Raw genomic sequence first — 6000 nt, 5'->3', positions numbered from 1 at the left:
AAACATCATTGTTATGTATGAATCCTCAAGTTATTCCTTCTAAAGTTCTCTACTGCTCGTTCACGATGTCCATCTAAAAACATAATTGTCACTATTTGTACGTTTCATTGGCACTATTGATGCAAAAGCTATGACTGTTGCAAAGTGACCAGGATCTGAACATTATCGTCCAAACATCAGGAAATGTTCGAGGAAATATTTCAAATCCTCTTGAGCACTAGAAAGTTTTATCTCATCTCTATAAGTAAATGGTAATACCGATAGGTACCTATTACCAGTTTCTTTACTGATGTAATCTTAGAAGCTTTGCACAATCAAGGAAGGTTAACATCTTCCAGAAATCTGAATATACATACATCCTGATGACTTTGGCATTTTCGGGCAAAGTATTTTTCAGAATGGTATAATGTGTAGGTAGGTATATGTCTATCATATTATGCATTCATTTTCGCCATTGGACGCGGTCATGGGGCTTCGTCAGTATGTTTTGCCAGCCAGCAAGGCTCCCTGACAAATTACAATATCAGCCGAATTATGTCAAGGCTCAAGCTGCTCCACCTGACGGCATCACGACATATTGCGTTTCGTTTCTACCGACTTGCGAATCTCGGCACGATGTTACATATCTTTCAACTTCTATTTAAATATAGGTTTACTGTAGCAAGTAGACGTCAATTAAAAAAACACCATAATAATAATATACAATCTAGAGCTTTAACAGTACCAGTCTATATATTTTTTTCTCATAATGAGGGGTAAAATTCCACGAAACCAGTATAACCAAGTGACAAATCTGTCCTTCGGCTTTATCTATTTTTCGTGTCTTAAACAGCTTGTCTGGTGAATAACTTAGAATAATAAATTAGTAGCACCAATACTACATATTCTTCATATCCTATACAAATATAGGTTTAAAGTGGTGAGTAATGAGAAACTGAAAACACCATACATAAAATGTGATTACATTTCAAATGATAACGAAAAAATAAAGTACTTTGGACAGTGAACTTATTGTGACCACATTCCAACTGATATTGAACACCAAATACTTTAGTCTGTCATAAAGTGATTATTTTCGTTCTGACGCTGAATACTACTATATTCCATAAAGTCAACCATAACTAGACTGCATTGCTTGAGATTCTGATTTAAATCTAACTTTTTATTCACGTTTTTGAAATAAACTCTGAAAGTGCAATTGATATTATTACAGAATACACTCTCAAGTCAATCCCTACCGTACTAAGTTTAAATAACATGAAATTACTATTATTCAGCAGAATAACTTAAAAATCAGCTGGAAGATATGTTACTAACCAGAGAACAAACAACTGTGACTGATTGATGATAGTTCTATTTTTTGTTATTAAACCTACAAAGAAAACGACATGTGGCTCTGTGACTCCCAATATTGACGGACAGGTCGTCAACAAAGTGTGTACCATTAAACTTTGGTTTTCTATTAACGTCTGTATTACTTCAATTTTACACACGTGTCGTTTGAACCTTAATAAAGAGCCAACACTGTCAATATAGAACGATGCCTAACAAGTAAAATTATTGCATACAATTTAACTCGTGCACTTGCTGCTTAGAAGAAAAACTTACCATTTCGTGAAAGCCTTTCCTCGGTACTTTACTACGAAATCTTGCATAAATTTTTCTTCGTATTATTCTACAAAATATTGTGTCAATTCTATCTTCTTTTTCCGCGCGTTAAACAACACCATGTTTACAAGCTCGCTTTTCTTTCCCTTTGCTTACAGAGGGGCATCAAATAAAATGTATACTATGCTTCATGTGGCTGATCGATAGAGATTGTAACCAGTATCTACAGCTGTTCTCTGCAGTACCGATGGTAATGTAAGGAGACCGCACTGAGATTCTGTTAAACAGAGAGTGAGTTCGCTGTGCATCAAACACTGTAGGGGTGGGCCATGCAATAACATTAACGAGCTAGTTATAAAACTAAACAGAAACTGATAAACATCAGTAACGAAGAGAGGTAAACTATAACCAGTGATTTATTTCGTAACGTAGTTGAATAACTAACAAAGAGTCCTGTACAATATCTCAATACTAATGTTTTTTATACATTTCCTCTTCCATACTATCGTTTTTTGCTCATTTAGAATGATTCATCTTTCCTTTCTGTGTTAGTTCTGTATTTATATTCATCGTTCGTTATGTTTCTCCATCTGCCTTATAATTTTCCTTCTATGGTGCTTATCGCTGTTTAATTATCGCTTTAGTTACTCTTTTCCTTCTATTTTCTCTTCTTCCATCCATCCATTTCATATTTGTAATCGTTCTTTTGTATATCCTTTATATTTTAACTTTCCTTCTTGCAATTTTTATATGTAGCCAAAACAAATATTATAATTCTGTCTTCATCACCTTCTTATTTTACTTACAGTGAATCTTTTTTTTCGGGGGATGGGGGAGATTCTTCCTTTATCATTTTTTTCTTAATTTTAATTCTTCTTTATCTCTTTCACTCACTATCTTGGTTCTCTCATTTTGTTCTTACTAACACTGTTCTTCTCATATTCCATTATTTCTTATTCTTCTGCTCATGTATTTTTTTTTCTCGCACGTATAATAACGTGAATCAAACTGTAGGTATCAATCCAATGGTTCTTTCAGGACTGACAAAGCAGTTGCCACAAGTTGGTTACCATAACGATTTTAAAATGTAAAGAGATATTAAAATATTGCATTACTGGCCAAGTTCAGAGAGTGTAACAATAGCACCAGATATGTGTATATATTCATTTGGGGTTGAAATTGATAAACTATTAATACAGACAGGGTCAGAATGTAATGTTACCGTAAAAAAAAAATAAAGAAAGAGAGACTACATATGTTATTGTGAAAAAGACAACTACTTGGGCAGTATGTTCTCTGTGCAAAACGGTGTACTTTGAATTGTATTTTAAATAAATAATATATATGCTAGAGCAGTATTAAATAAAGATCTGTCAGAATTTAACAACAAGGTAATAAGTTTACTTATTTTTACAGCAACCCTACTATTTACTTGTTTAGTACTGAGAACTAAACAAGAAATATGTTCAACACTCTAAGCTGAATAAGTAACTACTTTCAGTTTTACATTTTCTTCTAGGTATATATTTGGTTTGTGCACACGTCACAAGAGACTTACAACATTAAAACAGAGTCAGTAAATAACAAACGTTCTAGACAGATATTTATTGATATATTTCTTAACTGGTGTCATTTACAATTGTTGATATTAGTTTATATACAATCATGAAATGAATCATATTCCTTTACCTTATTAACTTATAATTATTATTTTTATTGATTCAATATTTATGAAGAATATATTATTTTACTACTAATATCTATCAAGATTAGAAGACGTAACAATTTTTATCTGTTTTTGTAACTTTCTTGAACTAGTTTCCTTCTGAATTTGAAAATTATTAACACTTGAGTTGAAAATATTGGTTAAATTGCATCCTCTGTTTCGTAGTTAGTTTCTAGTTACGTTCCACACGAAACATATATACTTACTGGAGACTTAGGATGTTAACTTTCTGTTGATGAAAATCATGTATTGATGAAAACTAAAACATTTTTTTAATGCTCGGAGACTAAGAAAAAACAAATCTTCAATTGTTTGTGTCACAAGAAAGCAAAATAATAGAAAAGTGACTAAAAATATAATGTTTTATAACTGGCAAGTTAATTAGCTTCATGAAACTTGATAAACAAATATGAATATTGAAACTAGGGAAGACTTAAACTACAGAAAAAAGCCTCTTCACCTTTGAGGTTTGTAGAGTTACAATGCGCGGTATATATAAAACCACAGTGATTATATAAAGCATTTAAACAGCCATCAGTGTTCGCAAAAGATAAACATTATTAACGTGCCTTTGAATAACATCTCATGAAATATGGTACTTCTTAAACGATAAGACTTCTGCCTTACATATGAACACAAATTTGTCTTAACAGGTTTAGAGACATATAAATATTATCCGATTTAATGTGATACTTTTTTAAATTAAGAATTATTCATATCTTACCGTATAACCTAACAATTTTTATTTCACAACAATTCTACCTTTCAAAGCTGAGAAAAGTATGAACATAATACCGCATAGTATACTTGATTTTCAATCTATTAGAATTATGTTAGGAAAACTATGAATTGTATCCAATATAAAATGGTTTCTTTCAATTGTCAATAGTTCTTCCTCCATATGTTCAGCAAACAAGTAATATGATATCATACATCGTGATCCTTTTCAAAAATTCAGTCTTCATAAGATCAATAAAAAGTTAATACTATCCTATATAGCTTGGTTAATAACTGACCATTGACAAGATTTCTACCTTAACATGTTCAGTAAACCATGATTATTACCCCACAAAACATGATCTTTGTGTGTGTGTGTGTGTGTGTGTGTTTACTGACAAAAATTCTAGCTTCACAGCTCAGTAATCCACGAGTATTACCCCAATATAACATGGCTTTGTTTTATGACAAAATTCCGTGTTGGAAAGCTCAGTAAAATTTAACTATTATGGTATGGTAGGTATTTTATAACTATAGAATATTTCTATTTGCGGCTAGGTATATTTGTGTACGTTTTTATACTTTTCTTGCAATTAGTTAACGTCACTCTGAAGAAAATGTCAGTAGTCATTAAATCTCGCCTTGGGTTAAAGTTACACATAACATTGGCAATGCTATAAGAGCTTAGACTCGCTAGGTCAATCTTCTTCTGAATACTTCTCTGGATAGAAGGTACAGTAGTTTGTGTAAGATAGGTTGAGCTGAGAGTGAATCGCCCCTCTAACTGTAAAATGGGAATGGTCTTTGACGTAGATAATCTAGGATTGTGAAATACCACATTTAGGCTTTGGTCTGGCTTAATGGTTTGGTGTGAGCACAATCTTTCAATTAGCTCATGCCAACATAAAGTTTACCAATAATTCGGTAAAACGTAATTCATGTCAATTGTGTATGATAAAGATCTATTTATTCTATCCAAGTATTAGTATTTTATTACTTGCAGGTCAAATCTTTTTAATCCTATGGTACTTAGTGCTTCCTGTCAGTTCTAGTTTTACTCGTGAATACAACATGGTACTTTTAATCTGCCATCATAAGTTCAATAAAGTATGAATTTTAAGCCATATATGTTATTTTCTTTTTAGTAAGAAATTAATCATATTATAGTAAGGGGGCTGGTGTCAAGTATTGCGCAGCTGTAGTTCATACAGTCGGCTTAAATTCGATTTCCTTCTCTGCCTTCATATTTCCTTTAAAATTCTATATAACCTATACTACTGTTGCGTCAGCGAGGTCACGTGACTAGTGTCACGCCACCTATTTTCTAGAAATATCCTGTTCCTTCGTGAATGCCCTAGCATTTACTAGATTGGGGGTAGCTAGTATATATAACATGGTCACAACGTGTGTGTAGGTAGTGAGTAATTGAACTGCAGTCAGAAAGTATTGTTGAAGTTAACGTTCGTTGTTATAGCGTTTGTTATAGAGCGACTGTTGAAAATAAGTGTATCGGTAAAGTTATATTCAGAAAGAATAAACCAGTTTTATTAAGAAAGGACTTGTGTCGCTAAAGTTTCGTGGGAACAAAGTTACAGAAAATTAATTAACGACTGGAGGCGTAACACTACTTTTATAAAAATTTACTTCTTACTTCTTTTATGACTTGTGGAAACTATCTAAAGAGCTGTCGCAACGCAATATTTCTAAACACATTTCATCAAATTAATGTTATAAAATATAGTACCAATCCAAAGTAAGGGTGCATATGATACAAATAAGTAAAAATAATAGTAAAGAATAAATGTTGAAATGGATGTTTTATTACACTGAATATATTTCATATATCGCAAACTTAAAATTACCTTCCGAATTGTGAAATCGTTTCGGGAAAAAGGTTTTGAAGACCAGTTTTTTAATTGACAGTATTTTAAATATTACGTATAAGTTCT

This window comes from Limulus polyphemus, unplaced genomic scaffold (genome assembly GCF_000517525.1).
Source record: "Limulus polyphemus unplaced genomic scaffold, Limulus_polyphemus-2.1.2 Scaffold1855, whole genome shotgun sequence".
NCBI lineage: Eukaryota > Metazoa > Arthropoda > Merostomata > Xiphosura > Limulidae > Limulus > Limulus polyphemus.
Note: the sequence above shows the minus strand (reverse complement) of the source record.